The sequence below is a fragment of the Alnus glutinosa genome, chromosome 11 (genome assembly GCF_958979055.1).
Source record: "Alnus glutinosa chromosome 11, dhAlnGlut1.1, whole genome shotgun sequence".
NCBI lineage: Eukaryota > Viridiplantae > Streptophyta > Magnoliopsida > Fagales > Betulaceae > Alnus > Alnus glutinosa.
The window spans coordinates 12403273-12427280 of record NC_084896.1 but is presented as its reverse complement, the minus strand read 5'-3'; the positions used below and the strand labels follow the sequence as shown (position 1 = coordinate 12427280).

Sequence of the window (24008 nt, the reverse complement as noted above, 5' to 3'; positions counted from 1 at the left end):
GCTTGCAGATAATGAACATTGTCTGGACGTGAGGCCAAGTCGTCTGGACGGAATACTAAAATGATGGAGATCAAGGCACCGCTTTGAAGGATCTCGTTCAAGTACCAATTGGGCCGGTTACGAGAGCACGAGCAAAGAAATTCAAGGATGTGCTCAACGGACTCATCCAAGAGTTATGGGCTCAAGCAAATTCGGGGAGGCCCATTGAGCATGATCCACCTGGGCAACAAAGAATTGTCACCTTGATTCAAGTTCTAGAAGGATCCGGTCAAGGCTAAGAACTGCTGAGATTGTTCGTTAATTTAGAAGGATCGGATTGCAAGGCTTATTTTCTTTACCTACCTAAGATCTTTATTTATTTTCTTTCCTTGCTAGGAATTGATTTGGACTTTATTTTCTTTCCTTGCTAGGAATTGATTTGTTTACTTATTAGGATTAGAACTACTTTCTCCGCAAGTAATTTTCTTGTATAAATAGGTGTACCTACCACGTAATCGAGGAGACATTGATGATTCATAAAACTTGTGAGGTTTTATTCTCTTTGGTTCTTTGAAGAACTACTCGAACTTATCGGGATTTCCCGTGGTGTTCATCTCGACTTATCAAACGGAATTTCCACCACCGTTTGTGGCGTCTTCATTATACCGAGGTTCTTGTTTGTCATAAACAACGGGTCGAGGTTTTTCCATTCGAATCTGTCCTTAGAACAGTCTTGGGTTCCCTTTCGTTGTTGGGTCTCGTTATTCTTGACGGGGTTTACATCATTTGGTATCAGAGCTCAGTTTCTAGTTCAGGTTTGCATATCCCTTCACATCACTATTTTGAAATTTTATTTCATTATTCTTAAAAGCCAGTTGCTAATCATCATAAAAAAAAAAAAAAAAAAAAAAAAAAAAAAAAAATCGTGTCAAAATTCAGATTTGTGATTTTCGCGAATCTTTGCTTTAATTTTTCAGATTTGAATTCCATTCTTAATTGATTACGCGAATCTTTGCTTTAATTTTTCAGATTTGAAATTTTTAGATTTGAATTCCATTCTTAATTGATTACGCGAATCTTTGCTTTAATTTTCAGATCAATAATTTCAAGATTTGGATTTTCTTTCCATATCTGCAACTTCCATCTTTGAATTACATGTTGCTTTCAATTGTCCTTTGTATAGTTTCATGTGCTTGTTGAAATCTGATCAATCGTTTTTGGCAATTACAATCATTATTGCTGCTTGTGACTAGAAAAAAAAAAAAAGAAAAAAAAAAATTCATTATTCTGTGCTTCCAAAATTCCAAACTGTCATATTCCTTCTATTTCTAATCTGAAAATTTCCATATTCCTTGTGTTCAAATCTGAAATTCCTTGAGTAGTTCTGGGTGAATTGTTGCTGGAAATTTTGAGTTGTTTGTTTAGTTTCAAAAGAACTAAGAGAGAATTATCGAGTGGAAAAAGGCAAGAGTGGTGAGAACATCAGAGGGTAAAAGCCATATTATTTTGAGTGAAACACGAGTGGAGAGTGATCCACCTTCTTGAGTGTAAACACATAAGGGAGTGATTCGTGAGGATCTTTTTTTCTTTCTAACCTTTGTTTTGCAGCAATCATGTCTCACGATAGTGGTAAGAGCATTGTCGAAGGTGATACAAAATTGGCCGATCCGAAAATGTTTATGGAGGCCATGATGAGTGAGATGAGGCGAGTGATGAAGATGGAGATGGAGCAGGTTCACGAACGGATAGATCAAATGGAGAATAGACGTGAGGAGCAACCACAAAACGATCGTAATTTTCGTAGAAGGGAAAGAGTTCCACCGAGGGAGGAGGATGAAGAGCGTTATGGGTCTGGTTTTGATGAAGAAGAAGATCGGGGTTCCATTGTTAACAATAGGAGACCTGAAGGAAGATTTAGAGAAGCTAGGAATCGTGATGATAACAACTTGGGTGGTATTAAGATAAAGATTCCGTCCTTTCAAGGTAGATCTGATCCTGAGGCATATCTTGAATGAGAGAAGAAGATGGAGTTCGTGTTTGATTGTCACAACTACTCCGAGACAAAGAAGGTAAAATTAGCTGTGATTGAATTTTCTGAATATGCTATTACTTGGTGGGATCAGCTTGTGATAAACAGGAGGCGGAATAGAGAACACCCAATAGACACATGGGAGGAGATGAAAGTAGTGATGAGAAAACGGTTCGTTCCAAGTTACTACTACCGAGAGTTGTACAAAAGGCTACAAGGTCTTAGACAAGGGAGTCAAAGCGTAGAGGATTACTACAAGGAGATGGAGATTGCTATGATCCGCGCTAATGTAGAGGAAGATCGGGAGGCTACAATGGCTAGATTTTTACTTGGCTTAAACCGGGAGATCCATGATAAGGTAGAGATGCAGCATTATGTGGAATTGGAAGATATGGTGCATATGGCTATCAAAGTGGAACAACAACTCAAGAGAGGGAGTGGGACAAGGGAGTCGAAGCGTAGAGGATTACTACAAGGAGATGGAGATTGCTATGATCCGCGCTAATGTAGAGGAAGATCGGGAGGCTACAATGGCTAGATTTTTACTTGGCTTAAACCGGGAGATCCATGATAAGGTAGAGATGCAGCATTATGTGGAATTGGAAGATATGGTGCATATGGCTATCAAAGTGGAACAACAACTCAAGAGAGGGAGTGGGACACGTGCAGGCCATAACTCTAGTTCTACCTCTTGGAAATTGAGTCAATCCAAGCCGCTGGACAAGTCACAAACGCCCAAACCCGAGCCCAAGTCCGTGACCACCAGCCACGTTCCTCAAGGTAAAACCGAAGCCTCTACCTTTAGGAATCGTGATATTAAGTGTTTTAGATGTCAAGGCAGGGCCACATAGCAAGTCAATGTCCAAACAAGCAAGCCATGGTGTTGCAAGCCAATGGAGAAATTGTGACCGATAATGAAGATTCCGACACCGACAACATGCCGCCATTGAAGGATGTTTCCGATGAGGAGTATTTAGCCCCTGACGCATTGACATTGGTGGCGAGAAGAGCATTGAGCTTGCAAGCAAAAGGAGTTGATGAAGTACAGCGGGAGAACATCTTTCACACAAGGTGCTACGTTAAAGACAAGGTATGTAGTGTGATTATTGATGGTGGTAGTTGTACTAATGTTGCAAGCACAATTACGATGGAGAAATTGGGATTTCCCACGATAAAGCACCCTAGACCGTACAAGTTGCAATGGCTAAATGATAGTGGTGAGATAAGGGTGAACAAGCAAGTGTTAGTTGCATTTCGAATCGGTAAATATGAAGATGAAGTGTTGTGTGATGTAGTACCGATGCAGGCGGGACACTTATTGCTAGGGCGTCCATGGCAATTCGATAGGCAAGTGAAGCATGATGGCTTTACGAACAAGTACTCTTTTGTACTTAATCAACGATCAATCACTCTTGTACCATTGACACCGCAGCAAGTATACGAGGATCAAGTGAGATTACAAAAGGAGAGTGATCAAAAGAAAGAGAGTGAGCAAAAGAAAAACAGTGAAAAACAGAGAGAGGCCGAGAAAAATGAGAGAGAGAAAGAAAATCAAAGTTTGGCCCTTGAGAGAAAATCAGAGAGAAAACAAAAGAATTTTTATGCAAAAGTGAGTGAGATCAAGCGGGCAATGTTTTCAAAACAGCCGATGATTGTACTTTTGTACAAAGAGGCACTTTTAAACAATAACGAACTTGACCTTGCTTTGCCTAGTTCTATTGTTTCTCTTTTGCAGGAGTACGAGGATGTCTTCCCCGAGGAAACACCACATGGGTTACCTCCAATCCGAGGGATTGAACATCAAATTGATTTAGTTCCCGGTGCAACCATCCCAAACTGACCAGCTTATAGGAGCAATCCCGAGGAGACAAAGGAGCTTCAACGGCAGGTAAGTGAATTGTTGGAGAAAGAGCACGTGAGGGAGAGCATGAGCCCATGTACGGTTCCGGTCTTACTTGTACCTAAAAAGGATGGGACGTGGCAAATGTGCGTTGATTACCGAGCCATCAACAACATAACGGTAAAGTATTGTCATCCTATCCCACGCTTAGATGATATGTTAGATGAGCTGCATGGTTCTTGCATATTTTCTAAGATTGATTTAAAAAGTGGTTATCATCAAATTAGGATAAAAGAAGGAAATGAATGGTTAGTTATGCCTTTTGGTTTGACTAATGCTCCGAGCACCTTTATGAGACTTATGAACCATGTTTTGCGTGCATTTATAGGCAGATTTGTTGTTGTCTATTTTGATGATATACTCATTTATAGCAAGAACATAGACGATCATGTAGTACATTTGAAATCCGTTTTAGATGTGCTAAGGAAAGAAAAGTTGTTTGCTAATTTAAAGAAGTGCACTTTTTACACCGATAAGCTTGTATTTTTGGGATTTGTTGTTAGTGCACAAGGTATACAGGTTGATGAGGAGAAGGTACGTGCAATCCAAGATTGGCCGAGCCCCACAAGTGTAGGTAATGTTCGTAGTTTTCATGGACTTACTAGTTTCTACTGGCGGTTCGTGAAGGACTTCAGTAGCTTAGCCGCACCGCTTACCGAAGTGATCAAGAAGAACGTTGGATTTCGGTGGGGAGAAGAACAAGAGAAAGCAAGACTCAACATTGAGCGAAGAACGGAACAATATGCCACACAAGCCAACAAGGGACGTCGCAACCTGGTTTTTGAACCCGGAGATTGGGTTTGGCTGCATATGAGAAAAGAAAGATTCCCGGTGAAAAGACGTTCCAAATTGCTCCCAAGAGGAGATGGCCCTTTCCAAGTCCTCGAGCGTATCAATGACAACGCTTACAAGCTAGATTTACCTGGTGAGTACAATGTAAGTACCACTTTTAATGTTATTGATTTTAGTCCTTTTGATGTAGGTGATGATTTGAGGGCAAATCCTTTTCAAGAGGAGGGGAATGATGGAGATCAAGGCACCGCTTTGAAGGATCTCGTTCAAGTACCAATTGGGCCGGTTACGAGAGCACGAGCAAAGAAGTTCAAGGATGTGCTCAACGGACTCATCCAAGAGTTATGGGCTCAAGCAAATTCGGGGAGGCCCATTGAGCATGATCCACGTGGGCAACAAAGAATTGTCACCGTGATTCAAGTTCTAGAAGGATCCGGTCAAGGCTAAGAACTGCTGAGATTGTTCGTTAATTTAGAAAGATCGGATTGCAAGACTTATTTTCTTTACCTACCTAAGATCTTTATTTATTTTCTTTCCTTGCTAGGAATTGATTTGTTTACTTATTAGGATTAGAACTACTTTCTCCGCAAGTAATTTTCTTGTATAAATAGGTGTACCTACCATGTAATCGAGGAGACATTGATGATTCATAAAACTTGTGAGGTTTTATTCTCTTTGGTTATTTGAAGAACTACTCGAACTTATTGGGATTTCCCGTGGCGTTCATCTCGACTTATCAAACGGAATTTCCACCACCGTTTGTGGTGTCTTCATTATACCGAGGTTCTTGTTTGTCATAAACAACGGGTCGAGGTTTTTCCATTCGAATCTGTCCTTAGAACGGTCTTGGGTTCCCTTTCGTTGTTGGGTCTCTTTATTCTTGACGGGGTTCACATCATAAAATCTCCCAATCAGTTTCAATTTCTGAGAACAGACTTCTTGTAGAATACTGATTGACCAAGCGTCTGGACGGTGTGGCTCTGACGTCCAGTCGTAGTCAATGTTTATCAGTAGGACACTACGTGGAGTCCGGACGCCTTCAAAGGCCCGTTAGGATGGTTGCACAGGAATCGGTTCAATTGACTTGATTTTTGCACAAGACTATTTGTGGATAACTTCTAGAAGCTTGTGAACAGTAGATGTCTGAATATATGAAGATTCCAATTTGGAAACCAACTATCCTGTTAAAATGCAACCATTACAAAAAATGTTTTTGTTTTAACCAGAATGTAGCCAGTAAAAATACTAACATACGCAGTTTCCATATCTGATGTACGCTCGTCCGAACCATGTTGACTGCTGACCGGACGTCTGGATTTTGAATGCGATACTTGCCTTATGGATAAGCGCGTCTAGATGAGAATCCACATCGTCCGGACGGTTGCAGCGATCTTCCCATATCTGTGTTTTGGAAAGAAATCATGTAGTTTGGTCGAACACTAAGAGTCGTTCAATCATGCTGCTGAAACATCCAAACGAATGCAAGCTGGAGCGGGTCGAAACTTCTCGACACACGGGAAGGTCCGAATGGGAAGTTCTAGTCGTCTAGACTAATGATACTTTGAACAGATGGGCATCCGGACGTCCGGACGGCTGACAGGGAACCAAATTTTCTGCCTTACAAACTATGCAGAATCTTCTGGAAGCACTTCTGAATAGCAGAATGCCTGTTAAAAAACATCTTTATAAAGAAGTGATTTTGTCCAATAGAATGTGGCCAATTACAAACTAACACAAAAAAAGTGGATGAAGCTCTGTAAGTTGACAGCTGGATTACCGCTATGCATGATGAGTTGCATCAGTTCACTCGGAATGATGTCTGGACTCTGGTTCCCAGACTGTTTGACCACAATATCATAGGCACAAAATGGATCCTCAAAAACAAATCAGACGAACATGGCACGGTGATCTGGAATAAGGCACATCTCGTTGCTCAGGGGTACACTCAAATTGAAAGGATAGACTTTGATGAAACCTTCGCTCCGATTGCCAGGTTAGAATCCATCAGAATTATTCTCTCCATTGCTTGCCATCTTGGATTCAAGCTTTATCAAATAGATGTAAAGAGTGCCTTTCTTAATGGCGTTCTTCAGGAAGAAGTATATATAGAACAGCCAAAAGGGTTTCAAGATCCTCATCATCCCCATCATGTCTACAAGCTAAAGAAAGCTCTGTATGGTCTTAAGCAGGCTCCTTGACCATATCATCAGAAATCAAGGTACACACAAGCTCATTGCTCAAATAGATGTTGATGATATCATATTTGGAGCTACTCTAGATTCCCTAGCCCATGAATTTTCTGAGGAGATGAAGCAAGAATTCGAGATGAGCATGATTGGTGAGTTAAACTACTTTCTAGGTTTTCAAGTCAAACGAACTTCTAAAGGTATTTTCATCTCTCAATCCAAGTATGCTAAGGATATGGTTAAACGTTTTGGCCTAGATGGGACGAGTCATGCTTGTACTCCCATGAGCACTAGTGTCAAGATAAGCACTTGTTAGTTTTAATATTGGCAACATTCTGGTTAACAAAAACATTTTATGTAACGATTGCTTTTTAGCAGGATTATCGGTTCTTTTCAGCGTCTTCAAGTAATATGGACAATGTCTCATCATACCTTGTGTATGGTCACAAGTTTCTAAGAAGATGTCCATGAAGATTCCATGCAATTTCCAAGTCAGAATAGTCGGTTCCTGTGTAACCCTCCGAACGGGCCTTTGAAGGTGTCCGGATGCCCCGCAGTGTCTAGAAGTTTCAGCGTTGAAGACGTCCAGATGTCAGAGCAACATTGTCCAGATGCTAGGTCAAGCCATTCAGAGTCCGAGTAGAAATTGGATTTCATGTTCAGACATGGATCGGGAAACAGCAACAGCAACCATCCGGACGGAAGAGCAACACCGTCTAAATGCTTTTCAGGTTTCCAGGAAGATTTATGTACACGTTTCAGTGTTTTTATCATAACTCTCTACTCGAGCATCGGATTGAGACAAATTGGTGTCGTTGGAAAGATAAGAAAAAATCCTACAACTTGAATGTCCGAATGGTGAATAGAAATGTCCAGACGGCCCACCGTCCAGATGGAAAGAGAGTAGCGTCCAGACGGCCGTCAGAAATTTGAGAAATTTCAAAAACGGAAACAGTTGACCGTCCAGACGCCACCCAGAGGACTTCAATTTTTAGTAGATTTAGGTTTTCTGAAGCCTATAAATAGAGGCCTCTAGGCATGTGTTTTGTATAGAATTCGGTATTGAATTCTCTTAGCTTTGAAAGGGTGTTTACGAAGAATTGAAGATCCGCTAGCTCTCAAGCCGTTGCCCGTGTGTGCTCTTTGTTCGTGTGAAGTCTATCTTAGGGGTTGGCTCTAAGGTAAAGGAATCCATCAAAAACCCCTTCAGGTAGGAGCTCTGGTTGGGAAGCGTTCACGATGGGTTTCGTGTTAGAGTTAAAGGTATGACTATTGCATAAGGGTATGTGAGTACAAGTGTCTTGTAACCAGCTTTGTTTTTGGATAGTGGAGTTTCTGGGTTTGGCTGCCCTAGAGTGATTTTTCTCTTCGTAGAGTTTCCACTTCGTAAAATATTTTGTTGCACACAAACACACACACTTGGTTAAATTAGAAGTCAATATTTATTTTTAGCACTGATCTTACAGGGAAACCAGTTGATCCAACTCTCTACAGAAGTATGATAGGCAGTCTCCTCTACCTCACGGCCAGCCAACCAGATATTGCCTTCAGTGTGGGAGTCTATGCTCAATTTCAAGCAAATCCTAAAGAATCTCACCTCACTACAATCAAGCGTATCATCAGGTATGTAAATGATACTCTTCTTTATAGCATCTGGTATTCCAGGGAAACAAGTCTTGTTGTTGCAGGTTACTCTGATGCAGACTGGGCTGGCAAATGCTAATGATAGAAAGAGCACCTCAGGAGGATGCTTTTATGTGGGAAATAATCTTGTGGCTTGGATGAGTAGGAAACAATATTCGATTTCCCTCTCCACTGCTGAGGCTGAGTATATTGCTACAGGAAGCTGCTGTACTCAATTGCTGTGGATGAAGAAGCTGCTCTGTGACTATGGATTCACTCAAGATACCAAGATTATTAACTGTGATAATACTAGTGCCATAAATATTTCCAAGAATCCTGTTCAGAACTCTCGTACCAACCACATTGACATCAAACATCACTTCTTACGTGATCTTGTGGAATCCCAGGTAGTATCTCTCTCTTTCATTCCCACTGATAACCAATTGGCTGACATTCTTACCAAACCTCTCGATGGTAGCAGGTTTGAGTTTCTTCGAAAAGCCATTGGTGTCTGTGACATGTCCTAGACATGTCTTTCCATGCTAAGGAATAGACTTCTTTGTGCTTCTTAAGTCTTGTCTTCAGAAAGCATGATGTTTTGTTTTTAATAATAATAATAATAATAATTAAAAATAAATAAATAAATTTGGGGAGTAAGGTAGTAGAGTTGTTCTTTTTAAAGTTTATTAGCTATCTCATGTCTCTTATTCTGCTTTATTGATTCATTGTGCTTTGACGAATTATGCTTACATGTGGCTGAGATCATAAGTCTGAAATATGCAAAGTTTTCCTGCTCACTCTTTATGCTAGATAGTTGCTTTCCTTTGGTGACGATTTTGTGCACTATCCAAGGCTCCCCTACGGTTCATCATTTTCTCTTTGACTTCTTGTTTTTGGAAATTCTGATGAAAGAGATATTTGTGTATGATGGTCAAATTGACCAACTCGCTAGTTGAACCAAGAACCTAAAAATTCTAGCATTCTCTCAAGGTTGTAGCACCAAGTGATAAAAAGCATTTAAAAAATCAGTAAATATGGATAATTAAAAAAGATTCACTGCTTATTGTGCTATAAATCTGTTCTTGAACTTGTCCCAAAAGAAATAGTCAATAACCAAATCATTGCGAAAATAGACGGTCACTAAATGATTAAGTAAAAGAAAAGTGTTGCATCTTATGGGGAGTGTATCAGATGGGGGTTGCTAGGCCCTAGCAAAATAAGGCTTGACTTTTGACTGATCTTCATCAATTTTCTCTCTTGATTAGAAAATTCAATTGCTTTAAGTTATATCAGTGAACTTCAAAACCTTACTGAGAAAGCCTTCACACACACACACGCATTACATAAGGAGCAAGATATTTTAATTATTCAGTTTGCAGGGAAATTTTTGCTTATCCAATTCTTGTCTCTCAACTCTATGTTTGTAAAATTCTGACTTGCTATTTGACTGATTTCTCAGGTTTAGATACATGCGTGCGCTGCTTTACTTGTGAAAGAACTAACCTTGTTTTCTTCTTCTCCCTTTTCAACAATATGTTTTCCTCATGGCTTTTTAACAGTTTTCTTTGGTCTTTATAGTAGTTTTTGGGATTGTTTTTCTTTACTCTATTTTATCCTTTGTCCTTTAGATAAAAATTAGGAGTATTTTTTAATTTGGACTGGGATTGTATTGTTAACCGGTCAAGTGATTTTTGTCCCATAATGGCCAAAGGGGGAGTTCGTTAGTTTGTGATTGGCTGCATTCTATTGGACAAAATCACTTCTTTGTAATGATGCTTTTAAACAGGGTTCCGCTATTCAGAGTGCTTCCAGAAGATTCTGCACAATCTACAAGTCAGAAAAATCGGATCCCCTGCAGGCGCCGAACGACGTGATATACTGTTCGGACGCCTAACTGTTCAAAGCATCATCTGTCCAGACGACGAGAACTTTCCGTCTAGACCTTCCTCTATGTCGAGAAGCATCGAACTGCTCCAGCTTGCATCCGTCCGGACGTTTCAGCAGCACGTACGGACGACACTCAGTGTTCGACCAGTTATGGGATTTCCTTCGAAAACACAGATATGGGAAGATCGCTGCAACCGTCCAAACGATGTGGATTCCCGTCTGGACGCGCTTATCCATAAGGCAAGTCGCACATTCAAAATCCAGATGTTCGGACAACCATTCCATTGGTCCGGACGCGCAAAGCCTCAATATAGAAATTGTGTGCAGCTGAAGTACGACCGTCCGGACGACAGGGCAATACGGTCCAAACACGGCTCAAATCAGGAAAGAATTTTAGCGAAATTTTGGAAAGCCGATTGCACAGTTGTCCGTTCAGACGCTCTATGACTACCGTCTAGACGGCGCCTAGGTTTTATCAAGCTAGACGCTCAGTTGAACTTGCAACCTATAAATAGAGGTCCTTAGGCTTGAGAACAGCAAGAATTCGTTATTGAATTCTGTTAGTATTTTGGCCTTATTCTGTGTTTGGACAAAATCACTTATGTGTAATGATGCGGTAAACAGAGATTCCACTTTTAGAGTAATGTCAGAAGATTCTGCCTGCAAGTCAGAAGAATTTCAAGTTTCCTGTCAGCCGTCCGGACGATGTGTCATCCTGTCCGGACGCCCATCTGTCTACTGTTCCATCTGTCCGGACGACGTGTCATTCCATCCGGACATCAGACAGACAAGCATCATCTGTCCGGACGACGTGTTTCTTCCGTCCGGACACCTACATTGTATCGAGAAGCTTCTGTGCCAGCTTGCTCCGTCCGAACGTTTCAGTAGCACGTCCGAACGCCTATCAATTCTCGAACGGTTCACTGATTCTTTCCAAGTTTCAAGAAAGGGAAGATCAATCAACCGTCCAGATGATGTGGTATCCCGTCCAAACGCGTATCTCCGTAAGGCAAGAATCGCAGCTCAAAATGAACCGTACGGACATCTGACAGCTGTGGTCCGGACGCTGGTGCATCGTATATGGTAACTGTCGATTCGACTTCAACCGTCCGGACGTCTCCCCCTCATGGTCCGGACGCACGCGCATCAGATATGGAAATTGCGTGTTGAAGTTTAGTCGTCCGGACGCTCCTGCCCCATGGTCCGGACGCGCGAAGCCTGTTATGGAAATTACTTGCAGCGGACGTGCGTCCGTCCGGACGATAGAGCCATCCCGTCCGGACGATATTCTTATACAGGAAAGATTTCTCTGCAAAAATTTCGGAAAATCCTATTGCACAGTTGTCCGTCCAGACGACCATGGTTCATCGTTCGGACGGCTCCCAGGCATATTTTGCCTGACGCCCATTCTGACCCCCAGCCTATAAATAGGGGCCCCTGGGCACTTAGAGCTGCAAGAATTCGGTGTGAATTCCATTAGAGCTCAGAGACGTGATATCTCCTCTGAAGCCATTTTTCAAGTGTGCTGTGCTGTAAACCGAAGTCTATCTTAGAGGTCGGCTCTAAGGTAAGGAGTTCCATTGAAGACCCCTTTAGGTAGGTGAACCTGGTTGGGAAGCGTTCGTGTTGGGTTACACGTCAGAGATCAAGGTACGACCACTGCATCGGTACATGTGAGTGTTACTGTCTTGTATCTAGCTTTGTCTTCTGAATAGTGGAATTCCTGGGTTTGGCTGCCCCGAAGTGGTTTCTCTTAACAGAGTTTCCACTTCGTCAACAAAAATCTTTGTGTCATTTACTTTCCACTTTGCTTTAATTTTTGTTGACACTTGTTGCACACATTTTACTTTTAGAAGTCATTTCAATTTTTCAATTGGTATCAGAGCTTGGTACACTTTGAGAAAATTAAATTTCTTGAGTGTTTTTGACTTCTACTATGTCTATATTGAGTATGGATAAAATTGCTTCTATTTCACATGATATGTCTGTTCATAAGACCATGTTCATTAAACCTATCATGTCTCATACTCAATCTACTTGTAAGGGTAAAGGGGATAATCAATCTATACCTACTTGTCATCACTATGGTATTGTTGCTCATATTCGTCCAAACTGTTTCCAAATTAGGTCACAAAAACCTTGGAAGAAAACCCTTATCTATAGGAAAGATGAACTAGGTTTTAAAGAACAAGTTGAAGTATTAACTGATCAAGTGAAACTCATTAGTGAGAAGTTAGCATACCTCACCCCTAATGAGCAAAAATCTGTCCTGGTTAATAAACAAAAACTTCCAAACAAGTCTGGGTCAAAAAGGAAGATAATCTGTGTTTAGTTTCTCATACTGCACTAAAAATTCTTGATACTTGTTTGTGGTATTTGGATAGTGGTTGCTCTAAACACATGACAGGTGATAAGACTTTGCTAAAAGAAGTTCAGATGGGCAAAGGTGGGCGAATCACCTATGGAGATGGGAGTCAATCTAGAGTCATTGGTAAAGGGATCATTGACATTCCGGGCCTCAAAACATCTCAAGAAGCTCTGTATGTAGAAGGACTCAAGGAAAATCTCCTCAGCATCAGCCAGTTTTGTGATAATGACTTGGTGGTGCAATTCTCCAAGAAGGAATACAATATATTTGACAGCAGTGGCAGATGGCTCATGGGAGGAGAAAGAACTGCTGACAACTGTTACGGCCTTCCTAGTCTGGCTGCAGATCCTCAGATTTTCTGCAATAAAGTAACCATAGATGACAGTGAGCTATGGCACCAGAGGTTAGGGCATCTCAATTTCTCCGATATGTTGAAAATTGCAAGCAAAGATGTTGTTAAAGGCCTGCCCAAAATGGAGAAGACTGGAGAAGGAATCTGTGGTCCCTGTCAACTAGGAAAACAAACTCGAGCAGCCCATAAGAAGACCTCAGGTATTCTAACTTCCAAAAATTTGGAATTACTGCACATGGATCTCATGGGTCCCACTAGAACTACTAGTCTAGGTGGAAAAAGATATATTCTGGTTATTGTTGATGACTTCTCTCGATATACATGGGCTATTCCTATTCGGAAAAAATCTGATGCCTTTGATATAGCTCAACAATTGTTCAAGAAAATTCAGATTGAGCTAAATTGCTAGATTGTGAGAATCCGCGGTGACCATGGAAGAGAGTTTGAAAATTCCAAGTTCGAAGAATTCTGCCACTCATACGGAATCAAGCATGAATTTTCCTCTCCTATCACTCCTCAGCAGAATGGAGTTGTTGAAAGGAAGAACAAGGTGATTCAGGAGATGGCTCGTGTGATGATCCACTCAAAGAATCTTGCTCAACACTTCTGGGGAGAAGCTGTAAACACTGCCTGTCATATCATCAACAGGGTCTACCTTAGGCCTGAAACAAACAAGACTCCCTATGAAATTTGGTGAGGTAAGAAACCCACAGTGAAGTATTTTAAAACTTTGGGAGTAAATGTTATATACTTCGTGACAGGGAAAATCTGGGGAAATTTGATACCAAGAGTGATGAAGGCATCTTCTTGGGATATTCCACAAACAGTCGGGCTTACCGGGTCTTCAATAAAAGAACAGAGACTGTGATGGAATCAATAAATGTGATTGTTGATGATGAAGAAGTTCAGAGATCTATCAGCGGGGAAGAAAAACAGATTGATTCAATTGATTCTTCAGCAGCTCCAACTGATATTATTAAGCCCTCTTCAAAAGAATCTCCAGATGAATCCTCTCCTACCACTTCGGGTTCCACTCCCATTACTTCCGAAGATGAGGATATTCCTGCTAATCCTCCTAGGCAATCACGAGTGAGGCACAATCATCCTCCTCAGTAGCTTCTTGGGAATTTAGATGAAGGGCGCAGATTGAGAAGCAGAGTCATTCAGCCTGCCAATGAAGTAGCTAATCAAGTCTCCTACAGCTGCTATCTTACTCAGACAGAGCCCAAGAAAGTAGATGAAGCCCTACAAGATGAAGGATGGGTATCTGCAATGCATGATGAGCTCCATCAGTTTACCAGAAATGATGTCTGGACCTTGGTTCCCCATCCTGCAGAACAGAATATCATAGGAACCAAGTGGATCTTCAAAAATAAAACTGATGAGCATGGTACTGTGGTTAGAAATAAGGCCCGTCTTGTTGCACAGGGATATACTCAGATAGAGGGAGTTTATTTTGATGAAACGTTTGCCCCAATCGCCAGGTTAGAATCCATTCGAATTCTTCTTTCTGTTGCCTGTCACCTTGATTTCAAGTTATACCAGATGGATGTAAAGAGTGCATTTCTGAACGGTGTTCTTCAAGAAGAAGTCTATGTAGAACAGCCGAAGGGTTTTCAAGATCCTCATCATCCTCATCATGTGTACAAGCTGAAGAAGGCTCTCTATGGGCTTAAGTAGGCGCCTCGAGCATGGTATAAGCGTCTCACTACTTATCTCGTAAGCAAAGGTTTTGCAAGGGGACAAGCTGATCGAACCTTGTTCATCAGAAATCAAGGTACTCATAAACTGATTGCTCAAATATATGTTGATGACATCATTTTTGGAGCTACTTTAGACTCTCTTGCACATGAGTTCTCTGAAGAAATGAAGCAGGAGTTTGAAATGAGCATGATTGGTGAGCTGAACTACTTTCTTGGCCTTCAAGTCAAGAAACTGCTGAGAGCATCTTCATCTCTCAATCTAAGTATGCAGGAAAATTAGTTGACCCATCCCTTTACAGGAGCATGATAGGGAGCCTCCTGTATCTTACAGCCAGCCGACCAGACATTGCCTTCAGTGTAGGAGTTTGTGCTCGCTTTCAAGCCAATCCTAAGGAATCTCACCTCACTGCAGTAAAGCGTAACATCAGGTATGTAAATGATACCCTTTCCTATGGCATTTGGTATTCTAGAGAAACAAATCTTGTTGTTGCAGGATACTCTGATGCAGATTGGGCTGGAAATGCTGATGATCGAAAGAGCACCTCATGAGGATGTTTCTATGTGGGGAACAATCTTGTAGCTTGGATGAGCAAGAAACAAGCCTCCATATCTCTCTCCACTGCTGAGGCTGAGTATATTGCTGCGGGTAGCTACTGTACCCAATTACTGTGGATGAAGACATTGCTAGGGGACTACGGATTCTCTCAAGATACTATGATTATCAATTGTGATAATACTAGTGCTATCAATATTTCCATGAACCCCGTTCAGCATTCTCAGACCAAGCACATCGACATCAGGCATCACTTCTTACGAGATCTTGTGGAATCCGAGGTAGTATCACTCTCATTCATCCCCACTGAAAATCAATTGGCTGACATTCTTACCGAACCTCTAGATGGTAGCAGGTTTGAGTCTCTTCGGAAAGCCATTGGTGTTTGTGCCATGTCCTAGACATAATGTTTCCATGCTAGGATGAACTCTTTGTCCTCTGATAGCATGATGTTGTATTAAAAAAACAAAAACAAAAAAAAAAAAAAACAAAAAAACAAAATAAGGGGGGGGGGGGGGGGGGGGGAGTCTTCGTAGCAGGTTAAGTCTTTCACAAGGTATGTCAGCTATTTTGTGTATTCTCTCTGTTTTACTAATTTGTTGAGCATTGATATATTATGCTTACATGTGGGTGAAAACATTAGTCTGACATGTACAAAAGTGTTTCCTGCTCATTATTTTGGTTAATAGTAGCTTGTCTCATGTGATGACCTCGTGCACTTTCCTAGACTCCCCAGAGGTACGCATTTTTTCCTTCTCTGACTCTTTACTCCTAGAATCTTTGGATAAGAGAAGAGGTTTTTTGCTTGGATGGCCAAATTGACCACTGGCTAGTTGAACCTAGCACCTATAAATTTTTGCACTCCTTACAGTTTGCAGTATCATAAGTTACAAGCAGTAATTCATAAAAAGTTTTGTGCTTTAAATTTTTTAATCACTGCTTATGTGCTTAAATTTACCTTGCCCTCTATGAGCAAGTAAAAATTTTACCTTGTCCTATATGGTACAAGTAAAACAGAATATGTGTTGTATCTTAGGGGGAGTGTATCAGATGAGGGTGTCTAGGCCCTAGCAAATTATAAGGTTTGGCTTTTGGCTTATCTGTCTCTGATTTTCCCTCTTGTCTAGGAAATCTAGTGGTTTCTTGTCATTTTTGTAAAATGCAAACCTTATGGATAAGAGTCTTCACACACACACGCTTTACATGAGTTGAGCAGGCTATCTTCATTATTTTGACAGGGTAACTTTTGTCTGTGTTATACTTGTCTATCACATCCATGCTCTCATAATATTGACCTACTCTATGACTAGTTTTTCAGATAGAAATACCTGCGTGTGCTACTTTCCATGTGAAGGCCCTAACTTTGCTGATTTCTCTCTCTTCAGAAGGTTTCGTCAGTTTTTTTGTTCAGTCTTTGTTTTTGATAAACTGTTGAACTTATATTTCTCTGTTTCCCGGGTCCTTCTGAGACCGTTAGGGGGAGTAATTTTTATTTTCAGTTGGTTGTTTTATTACTCTGTTTACCCTTTGTCCCTTTGTATTTCCAAACCGGTCAAGTGATTTTTGTCCCAGAATGGCCAAAGGGGGAGTTTGTTAGTATTTTGGCCTTATTCTGTGTTTGGACAAAATCACTTATGTGTAACGATGCAGTAAACAGGGATTCCACTTTCAGAGTAATGTTAGAAGATTCTGCCTGCAAGTCAGAATAATTTCAAGTTCCCTGTCAGCCGTCCGGACGATGTGTCATCCGGTCCGAACGCCCATCTGTCTACTGTTCCATCCGTCCGGACGACGTGTCATTCCGTCCGGACATCAGACAGACAAGCATCATCTGTTCGGACTACGTGTTTCTTCCGTCTGGACACTTACATCGTATCGAGAAGCTTCTGTGCCAGCTTGCTCCATCCGGACGTTTCAGCAGCATGTCCGGACGCCTATTAGTTCTCAAACGGTTCACTGATTCTTTCCAAGTTTCAAGAAAGGGAAGATCAATCAACCGTCCGGACATTTTGGTATTCCGTCTGGACGCGTATCTCCGTAAGGCAAGAATCGCAGTTCAAAATGAACCGTCCGGACATCTGACAGCTGTGGTCCGGACGCTGGTGCATCGTATATGGTAACTACCGATTCGACTTCAACCGTCCGGACGTCTCCCCCTCATGGTCCGGACGCACGCGCATCAGATATGGAAATTGCGTGTTGAAGTTTAGTTGTCCGGATGCTCTTGCCCCATTGTCCTGACGCGCGAAGCCTGTTATGGAAATTACTTGCAGCGGACGTGCGTCCGTCCGGACGATCGAGCCATCCCGTCCGGACGATGTTCTTATACAGGAAAGATTTCTCCGCAAAAATTTTGGAAAATCCTGTCGCACAGTTGTCCGTCCGGACGGCCATGGTTCACCGTCCGGACGGCTCCCAGGCATATTTTGCCTGACGCCCATTCTGACCCCCAACCTATAAATAAGGGCCCCTGGGCACTTAGAGCTGCAAGAATTCGGTGTGAATTCCATTAGAGCTCAGAGACGTGATATCTCCTCTGAAGCCGTTTTTCAAGTGTGCTGTGCTGTAAACCGAAGTCTATCTTAGAGGTCAGCTCTAAGGTAAGGAGTTCCATTGAAGACCCCTTCAGGTAGGTGAACCTGATTGGGAAGCGTTCGTGTTGGGTTACACGTCAGAGATCAAGGTACGACCACTGCATCGGTACATGTGAGTGTTACTGTCTTGTATCTAGCTTTGTCTTCTAAATAGTAGAATTCCTGGGTTTGGCTGCCCTGGAGTGGTTTTTCTCTTAACTGGCTGTGCTTTAATTTTTGTTGACACTTGTTGCACACACTTTACTTTTAGAAGTCATTTCAATTTTTCAAATTCCTTAGTGCTTAAAGAGTTATATTGTAAGGTTATTGTGTTGAGTTAGTCTCTCTAAAGCCATTGTTGTGTGTGCTGTTGCTACGCTGATCTGAAGTCTATCTTAGGGGTTGGCCCTAAGGTAAAGGATTCCATTGAAGACCCCTTCAGGTAGGAGACCTAGTTGGGAGGCGTTCATGTTAGGTTACATGTTAGAGTGCAAGGTACGACCACTGCATCAGGGGTATGTGAGTGCTACTACTTTGTAACTAGTCTTGTCTTCTGAATAGTGGATATCCTTGGTTTGGCTGCCCCAGAGTGGTTTTTCTCATATTGAGTTTTCACTTCGTTAATAAAATTCTTGTGTCTTTTAAATTCCGCATTGATATTATTTTGTTAACACTTTGTGCACACACACACTTGCTTTATATTAGAAATCATTTTAATTTTTCATCTACCTAAATAAATAGGCAAATACTTGTCAATAAATAAAATGTCTTAAATTAGAATTTAAGATTGAATAAAATAGACAAGTCTAGAATGGACGTTCGATCCACAAGACTCAAACGGCTTAATATTGTAGGGAACAATATTCACTTCCAACTATTAATAAAATACATGGCTTTAAATATGACATTTTAATCCCCAATAAATAATAAGGAATATATGAATATTTATGAAAATAAATATTACTTAGTCTTATTATTTATAAACCTTGATTTTATAAATAAAGAATAATATTATTAGACTGTAATAATATTACAGGATTATTAAATAAATAGACTGAATTATCCAGTGGACTTGATAATATTAATGGATAATATTATTATGTAATATTTACTATGGTTAATATTATTGTGTAAAATATATATTTAGTATATATTTATGATGTTATAATATTATTGAGATAATAATATTAACAATGAAATGATCTAGACTCAAAACAGACTTATATTACACCCTAATAAGTTAGATTAAAAAGGTGAAGATCCAATGTAAAAATATTCACAAATATCTATGGTAAAAATGTAAACAATAAGTTTTGAATAAATATCTACAAATTAACTCAGGTTAATCTAACTGAGATAACAACTAACCATGGATTGCAAAATATCAGTAGATATTTTACTAAACTTAATGACTAAGCTTTAGTGAAATAATATCCTAATTCTATTATAATATACAATCTCTCTCTTTAGTAATTATCTACCCGGTTCCTTCTTCTTTATTCTTTTTCTTTTTCTTCTTCCTTCTTTCTTTTTTCTTCTTCTATGTTCTTCTTTTCTCCCCCGAATACACAGACCGAGTGAGAGGGAGATGAGATCAGATAGATGAGAGAGATCAAGAGGGAGTAAGATGGAGAGAGAGAGAAAAAGAGAGAGAGATCACTCGGGAGAGATCCGGCGAAATAGAGAGAGATGGATACCTTGAAACCGAGAAGAGGCGGAGCCGTTCTTCGGCGTGTAGGGTACGATTTCAGGCCGATCTTCCGGTGGGTTGACTCCGGTGGTGCCTAGGATGCGATTTTCGGTGAAACCTGAAGGAAACCCGTGACCCAGGGACCCATTGACCCGTGAAACCAAATCCTCCAGGAACAATTTTTCAACGAGTTTTTCGGTGAGATCAGAGACGATTTCCGGTGGATTTTCTAGGAAAAATCCTCTAGGGTAAATAACTCTTGAAAATTAGTTTGATTTATTGGTTGATTTTATTATTTGGTGTTTTGGGTTTTCACTCAGCCATCTATGTTTGGGTATTTTGAGATTAATTGATCTGAGTTGAATTTATGTATTATGGCTATGAAATTGTTGATGGGTATTCTGATCTAGGGTAGAATCCGTGCGTTTCGGAGCTTCGATTGTCCTCTGTTTCGGTCAGCCGTGTGTGTGTGTGTGTTGGCTAGGCTATGCTTGGGTTGATAATTTTGGATATTGTATTCTTCCCTGTTGGTGGCTGTGTTCCCAATTTTGGTGTTAGTTGTGTACCCGGTTGTGTTTCCTATTTTAGTAGTATCCCTGTTTCGGTTGTTCTGGAATTGGGTGGATTCAATTGATTGTGTGTACTGTTATGGGTATTTTGTGGGTGCAACCGGTGGTGGTTGTTTGTAGTATAAGTACTGGGTTGTTGATCGGTTGATAGTGCTTGGATGATTGAGTATATACCAGCTAATCATGTGTGTGTGATGTTGGGTGCTTGATGATTCAAATGAGGTGTTTTGTGTATGGATTCTTGTTGGATCCGATGGAGTGTATATTAGGGTAATTCGGTTAAAGCATGAAAACTCCTGTTCCGATTGTGTAATTCCCTGTTGCTCGAATTTGAGTATGTTGGTTTGATTGGTCTATATTTTGAAAATTGGGTATTTATCATGGTTTCAGATTTTGATTGTAAGCTTTGTTGTTGGAGTTTGAGTTGTGGGTTAGCCGTGGATGGACTGATTCGGGGTTGTTTGTGTTTAGCATGATAATCCTCTGTTTAGCAATGTGATCTTTGTAATTTTGGATATGATTTCAGTGATTGTAAATTAAGCTGCAAAATTTGTAGTACTATTTTGTATCGAATGATTAACTATAAGTTAACATGTTTTAAACGGATGTTTTATTAGTTTATTTGGTATTTAGATTAGTTAGACTTTTAAAATTGGCGGTGTGATATTAATATCTTGCTAGGAATATGCATAGGATTCTTGTTGGCTGATTTATCCTTGCTTCAGAAATTGGGTTCGGGGTTTTGGATTGTACTCAAATGCTGATTGAAACCTAGATTGAATATTATTTTGATAAGTTATGTGATTTGTAGAAAATGTTATTTATGTAGTGTTTTTGTCCTAAGGATATTAATAATTTGATTAATGATGACTTTGTGATATTAGTTAAAGCATGTTTAAACATGTAGAATCCCTTAAACTCATAATGATAGATGTAAATGATTTTCCAATTAAAGAGATAATTGTTTCTATGTGTGATTAGGGTTCATGTTTAGGCATGAGTTTCTAAAAGTAATATTATTGACCTTCTATGCACATATATATGTATTTGATGCAGACGACGAGCTGAGACTGCACAAAAGGGTTGTAAGTATAAATTACTTACTGAGGGTAATACTAGATTTCAATAGTGTTGTGTTTATGTTTTATTTTAATTGGATGTATGTGAATGATTATTGCATACTGAAATAATAAATCTATTAATATTGGGAAAGAACGGCTCCCAAAGGTTCATGATAGAGATTTGCATGAACCGAAAACCATAATAATCATATTGTTTGGAACGGCATGCAAAGTACTAGAGGAGGGAGGTCTCCGATAGTACGAGAATATGTTAATAAAAAGTAATGTTGGGGGGAACGTGCCCCGAGGATAGCCGCTAAACAGAGAACGATCCATGCGAGAGTTGAGTAAAATAATTATATTGAACTGTTTAAGACTCTGCATATAAAACTGTCATCTCATAATTATGTTATCTCTGTCCTTAAATAACGCATAATACATGATATTATTGAATGACAGTTAGCTCACTTATTTAACTATGGGGTTGTGGTAAAAACCACCATCTCATAGATGATTGCGCAGGTTCTGAACATTATGGATTGGATTAACTGTTAGCTTAAGAGATCTAATTCTAATGTAGTTAGGTTGTAGTGCTTTGTACTTATCAATATTTGTACTATTTTGTATGTAACATGTTTAGGAATTTACTTGTATTTAGTAAATTTCCATGTATGCTTTTGTGTCATATGTGATACAGGTTTTCTTTGTAATTAGTGTAAAGGACATTAATGGACTTTTAATAAATGTCTAGAGGAATTTCGGTCAGCTCAATGTATTGTGTTATAATTGTCACGTCTTTATGTAAAAATTATATTCCGCTGCTATTTTATAACTTTGATGACGTTGTAACATCACGTGTAAAATCGAAATTTTCACTTACGCCTTTTTGTAAAAGGCGGGTCATTACAAAAGTATTAGTTATAACTAATATTGACTAAAATTATATACATGCAGAAAATAAATAAAGGAAGAAAGAAAAAACCAAAATCCATCTTGAACTAGCCTTTGATTATTTCCCAAAGCTTGTGTGTTTTCTTTTCAAAGGTTAGAGACCTATTTATAGGGATTAGAGAAACTCTAGAAGCCCTAAAAATCCTAGAACAATTGTAAATAGGTCTCCTTGTCTAAATAGAATAAGTACAAGTTTTTTTTCCTTTTTTGAAATTTCAATCAAAGTAGGAAAATGATTTCAAATTCGTATAGATTTGCTGTACTTTATTACGGGGCGATTTTGGCATAGTAAACATCAAAAATAGGAAAAATCTATTTATGATATATTTGTTTCATTTTTTATTAGCTTTCCAACGCTACCAATTTTGTTGTAATCCAATACTTTATCAAAAAGTTATGATTAAATTACCGAGACATGCTCATTTTAGATTCTTTTCAAAAATAACGAATTTTTGCTAACTTCTCTTTTCTTAAATTCAAAATTGATTCAGAGTTGAATCTTTCCAAAAGTGAGTTTGCCGACTTCGTTATAATCTTGGAATTTGATGAATTTTCTTCCAAAACCTGTAAAATACAAGAAAACATAAAAACAACACAAAATATCAAACTATAACAAAACCAAGAGCTTAACATATATAAATTAAGGGGTTTGAATGTGTATCATTCAGCACTTATCACCAGTTTGGGTTGGACTACTCTTTAGCTTAATTTGAATAGGCATCTTATCCCATATCATGTGGGATAAGATCATCCCGGAAAATCCGGGATAGAGTCCCTTCGGCATCTTCTCAGCTGGTTATGGATTAGGCCAAATCCCAGCTATAATATTGGGATAAGAATCCTAGCATACTCTATCCATATCACCTCATGGTGGTCCTGAGAAATCGGATCCCGGGACTAATTGGAAATGGACATTCTGTATGCGTTCTTCTCGTGTTGCAGGGACATTGATGTTCCGAGACGTGTCAACTGTATCAATCCTCGGTCTTGGCAACCAAAGGATATTCTTGAGATTCTTTGAAAAGTATCTGAGACCTTGAAGACTGACCGGGCCTTCTTGGGCTTTCTTCGGGTTGGTTGAACCGATTGGGCCCAGAGCTCGGTCATGGGCTCACTTGGTCTTTGGAAATGATAATTTCCCCTACAAGATTGATTGTGATAATGGTTTAATCTGCTGTTTAATGATTAATAATGCTACACAACATAAATAACTTGAAAATTACACGAGTTAACATGATATTGATTAAACTACACTCCTTTAAACTGCTCAAAAAAAAGTCATCAAAATCTTGAAAGAGTTAGAGAAAAAAAAGAAAAAGAAAAAAAGATGCTACTAGAAGTACTACAAATTTTACTACATCTCCCTTAAAAACTTATGTGGCAGTCTACGTAACACTTACTACATCAGCCACTGAATTGATGTGAACAGTCTACATGTCTCGATGTGAGGTGGGCAATCACTCCCATTGGCAACTGACCTCTTCTTTGGGTGAAGGCCGACTACTACAAAACTATCGAGGTGGTTGCGACCATCATCTCGGTGACCTGGCTCTCTAGTCACAATGCTAGCCGTGGTGTGTTGCCTCAGAGAAACTCAATCCAGATAAACACGACGTGAACAACATTGCAAGTCATAGCCGCAGATCCTAGGGTGAATGAACATGTAGAGCACATCACCACTAACGCCGCCACAGAATGTAATCGTTTCAGAGAATGTATGGCGGCACTGTGATGTTTCATACCATGCCCAAGGGCTTTTGTTTTTCAATTTTCTAAACATATGAATTTGTTA

The 24008-nt window shown here is 39.9% G+C and overlaps 1 long non-coding RNA gene across 1 annotated transcript; it reads left to right on the top strand.

Moving 5' to 3' along the window:
* The first annotated feature begins 19421 nt into the window (after positions 1-19421).
* Positions 19422-22229, top strand: LOC133880832 (uncharacterized). Its single transcript, XR_009902431.1, has 3 exons — positions 19422-19883; positions 21261-21289; positions 21776-22229. It is a non-coding gene; the product is annotated as an uncharacterized LOC133880832 (long non-coding RNA).
* Positions 22230-24008: the final 1779 nt, after the last annotated feature.